Consider the following 15445-nt stretch of genomic DNA (forward strand, 5'->3'; position numbering starts at 1 on the left):
CCTTAATGATCGTTCATATCTCTGCTAATCTGCTTTTGTCACCATGATTTCATCTCAAATTTGCTGCACCGAGACTGACGTTGGATTTTCATCCAATCCATCATCTTCAAATATTGAATATTGTTATGATGTGCCCGTGGTACCCTGTAGCTCTACCTTGGATATTTGGCATGGGCTGTGTTTTCATCTGAGTGTAAACCCCAAGGGGGTTCGGATGCATTCCCGGTTAAATGGGAAATTACCTTCAGAAAGGCAGGAGAAGGGGGCGTCTATTTATTACATAAGGTGATTTTGGTGATTTTTGGACCCTTTACCCCCATGGTGAGATATCGTGAGATTTGGCTCGACCCCTCCCCCTCCCTCTAATCTCACTTATGATTGTTCAAAATGCTATTTCCAACGTAAATATGTGCTTCATTGCGTTTTATTTATGAAAAAACACTTTTTTTATCCCTTTAAAAATTTTTTAGGCATGCTCCCAAATGGGAATACGCTACAAAATTTTGATAATACTTGAAAAATAAACTTACACTTGACCAATAAACTAAGTTTAACAATGTATAATATATATTGATCTTTTGAATAAATGAGCATTTGTTATTGGGGATCGAGTGTAGAGGAAAATATCGAATAAACCGCATGCACACAACGGAGTTGATCAAAATAACCAATTTTGAAAATGTAAAATTAACGGCCAAATTTTTGTGTAAACAAGTCATGAGATTCCCTTTAGAAACCCTTCCATAATTTATTTTCATAATACAAGCTATGGAAGTAATCACAATACAAAATATGATTTTCATGAATTTTTATAAATCTGTTCCCAAATTGGACTGCAAGCGGTTAATTATTTTTACATAAGATTAGAGAAGATTAGCATTGAAGATTACTAAGATCGTAGTCTAGAATCAGTCTTGCGGAACAAAAAAATTGCGTGTTACTAGCAAGGACCCCCTTCTCTCCTACGTGAGATTGGATAAGAAATGGCTAGATCCCTCGTCCCCCAAAACGCCTCACGTAACTAATGTATGTCCGCTAATAGTTTCCATTATTGCCGACGTTTTTATCACCAGCCCTGATGACGGTGGGAAAGTGGCCCTCCAAAACGTCGACAATTGTGGAGCCTGCAACCCGGTCGGAATCCAGAGAAGCCGTAATGCATGCTTAGCCCTTTCGGTTACTTTTTCGATGGATCTTAAAGTTATTATTCGCTTGCGGTCCTTGAGAGATTGACAAAAAATAGAAAATATAGCATTTTGACGATTTTTCCTAGTGTTTCAGGGTCGAGGGCGTCGGTAGAGGGCCTCGATATTATGAATTTTTGTCGTATCTCGTCTCGTTCACACCAAACATTTGTATGGGAGGGTAAGTGGTTGGAAGTAAGTTTTATAGTACATTAGAAGGCCACCTTACGTTGCTGGGGAAGGATAGTCCTCAAGGAAGTGAGAACTTAGGAACTTGGAATTCATGGTCACGTAATAGGATTTTTAGGTAAGGCAACAAAGCAAATATCATCATGGCCCAATCTCCCCCTAATGTCTGTTGACTCAAAATTGATGTGAGACGCTGAGCGGAAGACAATAAACAGCAAACGATGGAGGAAAAAAACTTCTCGTAGGCCGCGTTTCCGTGTACCGGGCACGGGATCAGCTGGCACCCCGCTCCGCAACATTGATCGTTATGTGTATGTCCGTACGTATGTAGGCCAAAAACGTCATGCGAACGCTTGCCACAGTAAAATGATTTGCATCGTGGGGATTAACAGGAAAGTGTCGTATGATTTGAGTTATGTTTTTTCTTTGAACCTGTGAAGATGTGTGCCATATCCATAGTTGTAAGTTGTACGGCGTAACAATCAGTAATGAGAAAACGATCCAAAGGACGCGTCGAGCACAACCAGAAGTAGCACTGCAAGGTTTGAGAGTATGAGATACACCTATGTACCAACTTTGGTCGCAATCCATGTAGCCGCATGGAAACGCATAGCGGACAGACAAACATACATTCTTTTTTTTATATGAATCGCTGACTGCAGAAAGACATCATGTCCAAGTTGGACACTTTATCTTTTTTATTTAAGTTCTAAGTTGTTGCTAGGTGCAAGACTAAACGTTTCCTACTAAAATTAATCATGCCATACTAATAATACCTTTCCATGAAATGTTTCCTTTTAATAGGAAACGTTGAGTCTGGCACTTAGCAACAACAAGGGAGAGAAAAAAACGTCCAACTAGGACATGATACCGTTCTAAAGTTAGATTCATGTATAGATGTACATAATATGGATTTCACCAATCTAATCGTATAATAATGATATTGACATTTTAAGATGAATTCCGGCGTGAAAAGACCATGTAAGGAGTCAGTGAAGGGAGGGACTATAGGTGGTACTTGGGTGGGTGCGGGCCACCTCAATCTAACTAATTTGAATTTCCCACATAACCTCGCATTTCTTTCGCCTTTCAGTTACCAAACATTCTAAAAATTCGTTGAATTCTGATGGGTAAAAGAGAATGGAAGAACTGGCCTCTGCAATCCGTAATTCATCTTCTCAATCGTTCTGCTGCAGGGGCGGATCCAGGATTTTTTTCTGGGAGGGGCACAAGCAAGGCCGTATCCAGGATTTTGTTCTGGGTGGGGCACAAGGATTCCTCGTAATACAAAACGAACGCAATGATAATGGGACCGTATTAAAAATCATGCATATTTTTGAGGGTCTGGGGGGGGCACGTGCCCCCGTGCCCCCCCCCCTGGATCCGCCTATGTTCTGCTGGTTGATTACTTAAACACAATTGAAACGACGACGTGGTGTGATTTCAGTAAGTAGAGCGCTATCTAAACAAAAAATCTGAGAAAAGTAGATAAGCCTGATATAATAATTATGAGTTTGGAATAGTGGGAAAAATAGGACTCTACCGTTTGAAATCTCGAAGTAATCCGTTTTATTCACAGGCCTGCTTGTTTTTGTGACGACGAATATTACAACAGAGGATCCTCAAGTCGGCCTCTAAATGTTTTGTCACCCACCGCATATTTAAATTGGTTTACAAAAGTCACCACACGTGTCGTTGACGGACAAAGTAACCCGAGTTTTATGAGGAAATAAGGTATAATTGAGTGTTAACCGAAATATATGTACACGATGATGTGGTCCATCACATGCATAACTTTCAAATGCTATTCCTTGTAATTGCAAGTACTATACTTGGAAATATTGGAAAGAAATTGATCGCATTGCACTCATCACAACGTCGCGGACATTTTTGAAACCGATTAAAATGAGACCAAAGAGGCAACAGACATCAGCCTTGTATGGGATGGAATTTGGCCTCCTTTATGCAGTCCCCTTGATTACCAAACAGAAAGTGCTGAATTCTGGTGGGAAATCGGAGAAGTACACACGGCACGCCTTAATTTATCCACTCACTGGTTCTGCAGGATGATTAAGCACAATTGAAGGGACAGTGTGGAGTGATTTTAGTAGGGAGAGTGCTATCGAAGCAAAAAATCTGAGATAAGAGTAGCATAGCTCTGGTATGGGAATTAGGGATGGAATAGAGGAGAAAAAACAGGGCTCCATCGTTTGAAATCGCGGAGTAATCCGTTTCTATTCACAGGCCTGCTTGCTGTTGTGACCATACATCGATTGGGTCATTCAAATGGATCGGAAGAGGTACTTATGGGGTTGTTGCCGATTCCTATGGCGTAGTGCGGATTTGCGCAGTGCACTCGAGCGTAGATGGCTGTTCTGACGCAGAATAAATAAAGAGCGGGTGAGAGTTTGTGCTGAATACATTAAGTCGGGCGTGATGGAATCAGAGAGATCGATAATACGAGACCGGGCCTTGTTCCATTTTCTTCCGCTCCCAGTGGTTTTATTATTTCAGGATAATATCACTGTTCCGATTATGTGACCGAATACCACATTTTTGGTACCACTTTACCGAGTTTAAACCAATTGTATCGAGGGATGGGGTGCGTAAGAGTTATTTCAGTTTTTATTACGAGGGATTTTTATCATGTTGGAGCCTGGCACGTCACAGGAGTGGATGCGCATCTGAGCCGGGTGATGGTGAATGTTTGCAATTATCTTCCGAGAGAAGTGATAAATTTCCCTTCACGTGATTCTGGCCTGGGTGATTATAAAAATATCCAAGTTTATTTTTTTGGTAGACTTTATATATTCAAGGGCGAGTTAACTTTGGAAGAAAATTCTCTCACTATCCACTCAGTTTTAGTATATCCATGAATTGACACTTTTGCCTACATAATCGCAAGTCTAATCGCATTGTTTCCATAGTTATAAATTAGAATAAAATTCAATTTACTCTTTAGATATGTTAATATTATTAATTTTTAAATGATCTACTACTGAAATATTAGTGGCCAAATCATATTGGGCACTAATTATCACTCAAAATTAATCAAATTAAATTAAGTGATAACTACCTTACATTTTGAGGTTTCGCGGAATTCAATTCCAAAGGCCTGAAATACTTATTTTCTGAGAATATCTTCAATTAAATATATTTTTCTCGATTTTTCTTACACACTGTTTGAGGCCCATCAATAAAATCACGATATTGACAAGTAATTCACACTTACAAGGATAGATATAGGTGAAAGTATTTATGGCAATTCATTAAAAACTCCGGAGAAAGATATGCAGGTTTTGTTGTCCCCATAATCGCCACACTGTCGTTTCTGTTCCTCGGCGGAGCACTTTCTAGAATGCCGATACACCCGGATAGCAGTGGCCTGTAGTTGCTGCGCGCACCTTTAGCCGACATGATGATAGGAGAATAGTAACATTGCTGTCTACTTTTATTTAATAATTACAAGCGTACTAAGATAGATATTCATTTAAACAAGTCTTCCGTTGTGGTATTCTAAAAGCACTTAAGCAGTCCTCGTGAAAATATGCCTAGAGAAATATTATATGGCAAGCGCACCACTCCGGCTTAATTTGTTTGTCTGCAACATTACTTGATTAAAAAATAATGAGTTAAATCTTAAAATTTTCGGGGTATATGGGGTAGAACTATTTCAACTCGTACGCATTTATTATTACTATTCCTGGCCGCGGTGGAGTGACGTCCTCGTCTGCCGCCATTAACGTCGCTGGCTTGGATTCCACCTGGATGAGTTCGCATCATCTAGTTCGTGAATATGGGATATTGCCCAATATGCTGAAATAAAATAGGAACCCCATCGTTGTGATTTCACAATTTAAAACATGGAAGCTATTATTATAACAAATATTTTTTTTCAAAAATATAAATTACTTTCATATAAAATTTTCATTTTTGTGGTACTACATCATTTCCTTAAAACAGGTTTTACTTTTATTATTTCATTGCCAGATAATATATTTTAAGGGAACACAGTAGCCTAATTGACCGAGCGCTTGGCGTACGTTCAAGTTTCCAGAGCTAGAAACCTCCAAAAAAATCCTCGAAGTACTGGGTTGCTCAGGGAAGGGAATCGCCCTCCAATCCTGAATTTGTGAAATTCTCCCGTTCGTGACTTTTCCGGGGATGAGGTCTGCCATCTCTTATTTCAATCTACCTCCGCGTTGAATGACTAAGCGATAGAGCCTTGAGGACTTTATGGAGGAGATCTTAGGCCATTCCGCAGAAGCTTGATTTATATTGCCACTTTTAGTTATTTAGTTAGTTTTAGTTAGTTTCGTTAGTTTTAGCTAGTTTAGAAAAGTTAATAATTTTATAAATTTTTATCATCGCAAATGTAATTGTGGGCTTACGAGCCTAATTATACCTAATTGTTTTACACACTATTACTATTGTTTTCTAAATGTGATCCCATCAACAGGCTAGAACCACGGTGGTCATCTGAATCTCCAAAATTCGGTTCGTATCTATGATACATAAAATTTTTTGAATCATGTAATGAGCAATAAATATATGATTATAATTATTATCATATCTTCGTGAAATTCGGGCCGTTCTCCCGTGAGCGACGTAAGTGGATACTTTTATAAACACATTTAAACGCGCGTTGAGTGACAGCAAATTTATTTGCCGTCTGAATATCTTTGAACTTGGCAAAAAATTCGGATCGTTCTTCCGTCATCGACTTGAGAGGCGAAATTTAAACCTATTGAAATGCACGATGGCTCAGCATATAGTTGCAGCTAAAAATGCATCTTTATGAAGGTCATTTTACATGGCATTGTTGTATTTTGTAAATATTCTTATTATTTTGTTTTTGAAGAAGTCATACAGACACGACCGATACAAGAACTTAATCAATCAACAACTCTCATTATTATACCGTTACATGGTAACCTATAAACATTGATCATATGAGAAATTGCACACTCTAACACTCCACCTCAATTTCTCATTCATCTCTACCCTTATCTTTTAATTTTATTCATTTAACACAATATACAACTTTACGTCATTAACCTTCAGTCAGACCAAGTTCTGCTCTGTGTTTTGAAAATGGTGTATATATGGTAACCCTTTGGTGAAAATGTCTGCTACTTGACAATCAGTAGGTATATATTGAACATCTAACAACTTCTTATTGACTAATTCTCTTACAAAATTATATTTTACATCGATATGCTTCATTCTCTTTTGATCCCATTTTGACAAAGAATTAATACAAGCTTGATTATCCTCATATATAACAATTACATGTTTCACCTGAATTTTCAATTCAACTAGTAAATCATACAACCAAAGCAGTTCTGCAGTAGCTGAAGCTAGGGCATAAAACTCAGCTTCAGTGGATGAAAATGCAACTATGCGCTGATTTCTTGAAGCCCAAACAACTGCATCTCCATAAACTTTGAAAACATAGCCTGACACACACGGCCTTTCTATCATTATGATTAGCATAGTCTGCATCAGCATATCCAACAACATTGCTATCATTAAGACCTTTGAAGAACAACCCCTAGTTCTTAGTTCCTTTTAAATAACACAGAACTCTTTTTAAACCAGTCCAAAGAGCTTTAGTGGGTTTGGTCTGATATTGACCATAATTGATGCCGAAATATCTGGCCTTGTCGCTACACTTGCATACATAAGTCCTCCTATCAACTCTCTATATTTATTATGTTGAATTGGTTCTGATTGAACATCACAGAATTTGCCAGATGCCAAAGGAGTATCTCTTGGATTTGCTGTAACCGTATTAAATCTCTCAAGTAATTTTTCAATATATTTAGTTTGACTTAGAAACATACTTCCCTCTTTTCTTTCAATCTTTATACCCAAGAAATAGTTTAATTCACCAAGATCTCTCATTTGAAATTCTTCTCTTAATTTTCTTACAGTACTCTCAATTGACATCTTTTCATTACTGGCGAAATTATGTCATCAACATACAACAAAACATAGTCAATAGTAGAGCTTAGACATCTTACATACAAACATTTGTCACTTAACCCGTTAACGCCTAGCGGTACCATATGGTACCAGCCGGTAGCGCAATGCTAAACGTAACGTTTTTGTCACTTACTGTAATTTATTTGGGTTTTTGAGAGCTTAAACATAATAAGAATGTTTGTATTTACATTTTCCCGAAAAGTTTGCTTTTTTAAAGCTGAAATTAACGTATTTAGAACCGTTTGAAAATTGAGAATTTTCAGCTATGCGAAAAAAACGGAATTTTTAGTGCAAGCATTTCGATTTTCTTTACTTGCGTCTTATGTATTCATAATATGAAGATGTTTTTACATAATTATGATTCTTATAACATGTACATTTCATATTAAGCATAGTTTTTGTATGTGAGCCTAATATTTGGGATGTTATGATGCAAAACATTTTGGTGGTACCATATGGTACCGCTAGGGGCTTGCACTACCATGTTTTGGCGGAAAGTGTAAATACGAATATTTCTGTTGTTTTTGTTTTCTAACAGTTATTTATTTTACAATTATTTATTTTTCATCATTGATATTTTAAATTTTGCGTTATTTAAATGTTATAACAGAATATTAAATGTGTACATAAATTAATTTTTTTGTTATAAGGACGTCATCCAAGTACATAAGGCCCTAAATTGTCCGCATTTTTTCATAATCTCGTACCCTCACGAGGGCTCAAGGAGTGGGACGTATAATTGAATACCTGAATCCTATTTAGAAAAACATGAATAGGAAGAGTATCCGTGAACTCAATTAGGAAGGGGGTATGATGGGCAATAAGGTGGCTTGCTAAGGGGAAAATTCAATGACGGCTCGCGGCGAGAGACGACCACGCGACAGGCATCACTTCGACAAGAGCAGCCTAATCCTAATTTTTGTCTAACGTATCTCAATCACACTCCGATTCTTTTCACACTTTCATGTGCTAGTAAAACCGAAATAACTTACACATACTGCTTATAATATAGCATGTGCTGCTGCAAAGAGAGGATGAATACCTTCTTCTGACTTAGGAAAATGGAATATCGAGTGGACGCCAATTTTGCTCGAATTTGAAGTTGTTGTTCGAAAAGGTGGACAGTCAGCTGAGTTTATCTCAAGAAATGTCTGAACATTTTTCAAAAGTGCAGTGAAACTGAACAGAGCCGTAAAGCACCCAAAAGGTAGAAAAATAGGGAGGAAGGACGCGTTTTTGATGATGAAGAGATCGTAAAGCACGAAAGGATTTCTCGTAATCCTGATTACCAACTCACTGTTTCATGAGGCATCCCCAACTGGAATATTTGAACTGTTCTTTGACGAAAATGTCCTTACACACTAAGTGTTAGAGTCGAATAGGTGTGTACAATTCTGCAACTGTTATGACCCAAATATAACACATGAGGTATTGAAAATATTTGTTGCAATTCTTTTTATAAGTTGGCATAAAACGACTCCCAGTAAAAGGCACTATTGTGAGGCAGCACTAAACGCCAGAAATAATCTTGTTTAATGAGACAACACAATGAGACGTAACAGATTTCTACAACTTCGTAGGTTTATTCATTGCGGTGATTACACCGCTATGGATAAATCATATAAGACATGGAAAATGCGCCCTTTTATGGGCATGGCAAAAGAAATATTCGGCGGATATTTCAGAGAAAAGCAGTCCTTGAGTTTCAAAGAGTCGATAATGTTCTCTTTTGGAAGACATGGCTGTTAGCAATTCATGCGGGGGAGGCTAATTAGTTTTGGCTAGAAAATTTGGGGCATCAATAGCTCAGATAGCTGCTTCGTAAAACTCAGGAATGTGAAAGCCTACGAAAAGGAATTATAGTGTGGGGGTCGACAAAATGTTCGTGGCCCGTTTTTACTTGGACTCTGGATGCAATGACGCCTAACGCATGGGTGCTGATGCGGAAATCGTGAAAAAACATAACTCAGATTGAGTTCCGATGGCCAGTAGTATAATCACAGCTGGATACAAGGATCCCCTAAAATATCAAGGACGTGCTCAATTTACTAGAAGTGCGACTGGAATGGGGTACTTTGCTAAAGAAATAGATTCGTAATTGATTCATGTTTCAAAGATTGCATTCAACTGACAGCGGCCTATATTCTTTCCAATGCCCCTGAGACGGGCACAACCAACAAATAAACTCCAAGCCCAAGCGGGGATAGTGTGCTACTGGAAACTGAACCAGTAGAATAAGAACAGAATGCTTGAAATGCAATGCAGTGACTGCTTTGTTCATTTCCATGTGCGGCAACGACTGAGTGAGACACTAAAATCATGTTATTCTTGATTTCTACGTCAATTATATGTAACTTCTATTTTATATATAATAATATTCAATAATTGATTGAATATTATCGATATTTGAGCGTAATTTTGGATGAAAATGAATGTATTTTCCGGAAAATAATAAATATATAAAACTTTTTTGGCTTAAAAATGTGATTTCCGAAAAGTTTTTCAATTTTCGATTTTTTGACCCCTTAAACGCCTAGCGGTACCATATGGTACCAGGCTGTATCTCGGTAACTATTAGAGATAAAAGAATAAAATTTGCACTGAATGACTCAGAATTTCATTCGTATTAAAACATACGATTGCCAAAAAAATCGCAGATACTTTTTAATTCAGGCGTTACCGGGTTAAACATTGCTTATAGTTAAGTTTGGTTATAAACTCATGAAATCTAAAGTTCCACTCCATAGGAGCCTGTTTAAGTCCATACAATGTTTTCTTTAACTTACAAACCAAGCCTTCTTTAACTTTCAAACCTTCAGGGGGTATCATGTATCTTTTTCCAACAGCTCCATTTTGATTCTTTCAGCGATATATCTCTTCGTTCTCTTATTATCTTTCTCATATTCTTCCAATTTCACTTCTCTTGATTTCTTCGCTGCTGTGGTTTCACCGTCTGGGGCAGTTGCGTAAGGCGCTATTATTTCTGAATACGGCTTCTCTATTATATACCCTACGTTCTTTTCGTCCCGTATTAATTCCATTAAAAATTTCCAACTATCGTAATTCTTCCCGTAAAATTGTTGCATCTTAATTGTCTTATTCTTCCATTTTTAAGGTCTCCAGTCAAACAGAATAAATATGTTCACTGTCTTCAATATTCCACAAAACGCGCGAGACACCATGGCCAAGCACTGAGTTTAGCAGATACACATAAAACTTTTCTACTTTTATATCGTGACTGGGTCCATAACCTGTTGTATTTTGTAAATTTTCTTATTATTTTATTTTTGAAGAAGTCATACAGACACAACCGATACAAGAACTTAATGAATCAACAACTCTCATTATTATACCGTAACATGGTAACCTATAAACATTGCTCATATGAGAAATTGCACACTCTAACAGGCATAAGTTTCGTAAAAGTAGTACGTCAACATGGAAGCCTTTTCGAGCTTGAGTTTAGTTCCCTCGACATCCGCCTCAGCGAATATCCCCCGTCGATCTCACAGCGCTTTGATCAAAATGCGCCCCGGTTAGCCCATGTGGTAATACGGCATGCGCCGCACAAAGTGTTGCAGGGCAATGACGCGGGTCGCAGTTGTTGTGGCTGCGATAAAGCGAGTGAGGGAGGTACGGCCAGCGTCGAAGGGGGTTGAAGCGGAGGGAAAGGAGGGGAAATTTTGAGGGGAAGGGAGTCGGCGCAAACGCAGAAAGGATTTCCCCTCTCCCGCCTTGTCAAAGGGGGAGTGAGGGACCCCTAGGAAGGAGTTTTAGCCCGCATAAAGGGTGTGACTAGGGGGCCGAAAACGTTCTTGTGGGATGGGTGGAAAAGAGGGGGTTAAAGGGTTACCCCCCCTTCTATCGCCCACCCTGTTTCCAGCCATCCCTTACCCCGTGAGGAATCCAGAGTGATATCGCGTCCGGAGCGCGGTGGACGTTCTTCAGTTGTTCATTCCGTGGCATGGCATTGCAGACGTAAGACCAGTGATCATGTGTGAGTCATCTCACCACGCCTGTTTTTATCTAGATTAGTTTTTAATTAGCGTGTTGGGGCAGCCTGGCCTAGTGACTCTAGATAACCGTGCCAGTAGAACTCCTGAAGTGTGTTTTCCAAGAAGAGTGGCGTGGTACCGGAGTGTCAAGTTTTAGTTTAGGCTCTCAACTGGACTTAATCCTCAATTATTTTGCCTTATCTGGTCTTATTACTTTGTATTGAATGAATTGGCAACCACGATCTGACCCATGATTATCGTCCGGGTGACCTTTAGAAAAAATAGTCGCCATTAGTAACCGGCGTTTCTTTTGGAGACATGTGCGTTTAGGGATAAAGACTGTTGAACAATTCATCGTGCGGTTGTTGCTACCGGAATTATATCCTTGTGTGAAGCTAGTGTCAGTTGAGGAGAGACTGTGAAATGTTGTGCCCGTTTTTGAACCAAGGCGAACCTTGCGTATGTTAGGAGTGATGTAATACTCTTATCCTCATCATCAGTGATGTATCGTGCGTGACTATGAGCGGTGTCTTGAGCATATGTTTTATCGTGATTGACATTTTCCCCCGCTGAATTAACAGAAGAGAATCGTGAGCGGAGCGAATCGATTGTGACAGGAGTGTCTAATGTTACTATAAGTGCGTGCATATATTCGTCGTCATCGTTGCGTTAACTTATTACCTTGTTGTCCATGAGGGAATAAATTGGGCCGCGGGTGTTTATCGGTGAATACGAGTGGCGAAGTCCGGCGTTCGGGAGGGTATTTTCCCGGTCGAGTTGATCGCCCGATGACGCCGACCTTGTTGGAGGCCGGCGCGTGAGATATCCAGCCGAAGACATTGCCGCCGTCAGCTGTTCTGTGGTGTAAACACGGCAATGGGCACTTGGCCGCAGACTCGTGCATTTTACAGGTTCGTAATAGTTAATGTTTACAGCCTTATGATGTGTTTTTTTTCTTATAATGTTTATGATTACAAAATTTCATCGGTATTAAGTAATTTGCCTTTTCGAAAATGAAAGCGATAACCTTTTTTTTATCCCAAATAGAATTTATTTGCGATTGGTTTCAATTTTTTCAGTCTTCATCGCGTAAAGAAGTTTAAGGTGAGATAGTAAAGTTTTTTCTTTCCTTTTCTCTAAGTGCTGTACAAATTCCTTCAAGTTTTGCTACTACAATAAACATGCTCAAGTAAATATATTATGGCGATCTTTTACGAAATTTTGAACAGGAATAAAAAAATTTTACCACTCCACTGTTCCATTAATGGCGCAATTGAACGCGTTTTTGCATGAAGCTACGAGCACTATCGGGTATTATGATTCCTTGTAGAGCTATATTCTATTCTTAGATCAAAGCTAACCTTATTTACATCGGCATAAAAAGAAACTTTTATCGTGAACATCGATGAGAGAGATGGAAATAAGAAGTTATTCTTATCATGCCTAATCTTCTAATCTATCATTTGTTTATGAAGTATCGCCTGAATCTCCATCAAACAGCACGTGTATAGCTAAGGTAATCTATCTGAATAGATAATCAAAAGGTATTTTATCTGGTAATTTATCGAATTAAATGGAAATATATATTTTTTTAAACATTCTTGTACTTACTTTTATGGTACCTTATGCTTTTAATCTCTTTACGGTAGCTTGACGCCTTGCCTTTGTCAATTCTGGAAATATATATTTAAATCGTGCTATTTATATTTAAAATAAGTGGAAGAGTTGAGTTTTTAGACTTTGTTAACCACACATTGAGAGACCGTAAAAACTACCTTAGTTTGAACTATGATCTTAATTTAGGGAGTGTTTATTCGACGACGAAATGGTTTGAGAGTTATTTATTTATGAAAACTGTAAACGGCGTCAGAATAATTCACAGGAGTTTAAAACAAGGTCATTTTTGACTCATTGCCCAAAATGAATTGCCTGATTACTTACTCTTTTATAATTTTTTTCAGCAGCGCTAACGGGGCGAAATGTTTGTAACTTTTTATATGACGTATCAATCGACCTCCGTTGCTACAATGGGTCTGTATGGTAGCTCACAGTACAAAGCGGCTTTGTGAGAGCTGAAGCCACCTGGATATGTGCATGTGTATGTGTCATTGTGATTGTACCTCACACTGTATACCTATCATATTTTGCGGTATCCCTGATTAACACGCATGAAGCATTACCTGGCTTTGTAGATTATGTGGAGGTAGATGTGTAATTTGCGATATCTTTCGGAAATACGCCAACGTCATATAGTTGCTAGAAATTCATGACATTGATGGCTGGTTTGTGAACTCGTCTTTGGAGTAATCCGTTAAAAATCTTTATTTGTTCCACAATTGCATTAATAGTGCTTTCTACACCACCATATGCTCACATATAGATTGTCAAATTTAAAAATTAAGTTGCACCTGTTCGATAGTTATGTGTTTTTGTAAAAATTATTGAAATGACAGACAGTAATCAATGCTGGTATAACTCAGTAAAAAATTTTTTCAATATAAAGCTTGCGGGAAAATCAAAAGTTCTTAGAAATTTATAAAAAAAACAGTTTTACACAGATAAGCTAGATATAAATACAGATTGTACTATTTTCTTCCAATAAGTCTCTGTGCTTAATAATGAGATACTCCAACCATAAAATTAGTGAAAAGTACTCTGAAGGCCTAGTCACACGATATACTAATTGGTTTGAGTGAATTAGTGAATGTATGAATGATTGTGGTGGAACGGACTGTTACGAATGCATGAACCAAATTAGATCATGTTCTAATTTCTGTTCACGCATAACACATATCGGTTAGTAACACTGTGGCTCGTAATGCGCATTTCTGCGTTCGGTCACGCGTTCATGCAGTAACACATTAATTGGCACATGAATTTTGTAGCCAGGCCTTACAAGGGGTTTCCGCTTGACTATGATATCACCGCAATGATTCTTTACTTAACGCAGTCCTTAGGAGTATTATCGGGAAAAAAGGTCATGTTTTTATTTCATTCAATTTCTTAGAGACGTCTCATTTGACTCTTGCGACCAGCGTCCAACGATTTGGGTGGAATTTCGTGAAGATATAATACATCGGAGGAATCACGAAATGAGTGTATAAGAAAAGTTTCGCTCTTTAGATTTCATTCATTTCCTCAAGTTTCTGCGTTGCGCTGATGATAGTCGTCTTTGAGTCGTATTAAATCTTGTCACTGGAGAATTATTTTTATCTCCTTATTTCTTGATATAAATTGACTGCTACAATCTTGTCCTCAAAATACGAGTCTTCATCGGCCTTGAACGTCCCTGATGACGTTAGGGTCAATGTCCTTGGTTCCGCTTCCACCAATAATGATTATTGTTATCATAAGTTCACCTTTCAAATATTGGTTAGACGAACCTTCAACACCAATCTCCTATTTGTTAACATTCTCACAATAACGTATTTATCTTTCAAATATCATTTTCAAAGTTTTCTAAATAAATCACTCGTGATAATCCCTCGCCTTTCTTCCATTCACTTGTCCTTCGAAGATTGTCTTCATCATACCAATATGCCGCAAGATATGGCAGTTTACCCGTCTTCTTCCTTAGGTTTGGAAAAAGCTTAACTTTTCTCCCATTTTCCTTAAAACTTCCTCGCTATTTACTTAGTGCATCCTTTTTATCTGCAATATTCTTTGTTAGCACCCCAGTATAATGGTTCCATTTGGTATACAATGCCTTTCATAATTTTCACGGTTTAGTGTATGAACTCACCAGCGGCTTAGGTGAGTATCAACCAATTCTATTCTGCTATTACTTACGCCAATGTGTCGCTAATAACTAGAGATATATACAGGCATCTACAGCCAGTTTTACATATTATTAACAGCAGCATGTAATAAAATGCTAAGTTGTAGAATGTTGCGATGATTGAGGTGTAACTGATTAGAATTGAATCCAAAGTTATTACTTTTAACAATACGAAAAAGTGGCTCAAAATTAACGGCATGAAATTAATAATAACTTACAATACATATAGCCAAAGCTTTCATGTTTGTTTAAATATATTTTTACCATAGCTTTCTCTTTTTCTGATAAGTGAATACCTCTTTGATAATATT

General features: G+C 38.0%; 1 protein-coding gene across 2 annotated transcripts in view; it reads left to right on the forward strand.

Moving 5' to 3' along the window:
• The first annotated feature begins 11290 nt into the window (after positions 1 to 11290).
• The window catches only part of LOC124160613 (chondroitin sulfate N-acetylgalactosaminyltransferase 2-like), a 321481-nt gene continuing 317326 nt past the window's right edge, over positions 11291 to 15445 (forward strand). For both annotated transcript variants that reach the window (XM_046536509.1, XM_046536510.1), the window contains exon 1: positions 11291 to 12267. The gene's annotated coding sequence lies outside the window, so the exon portion shown is untranslated. The remainder of the gene's footprint in view (positions 12268 to 15445) is intronic.

Source organism: Ischnura elegans, chromosome 6 (genome assembly GCF_921293095.1).
Source record: "Ischnura elegans chromosome 6, ioIscEleg1.1, whole genome shotgun sequence".
NCBI lineage: Eukaryota > Metazoa > Arthropoda > Insecta > Odonata > Coenagrionidae > Ischnura > Ischnura elegans.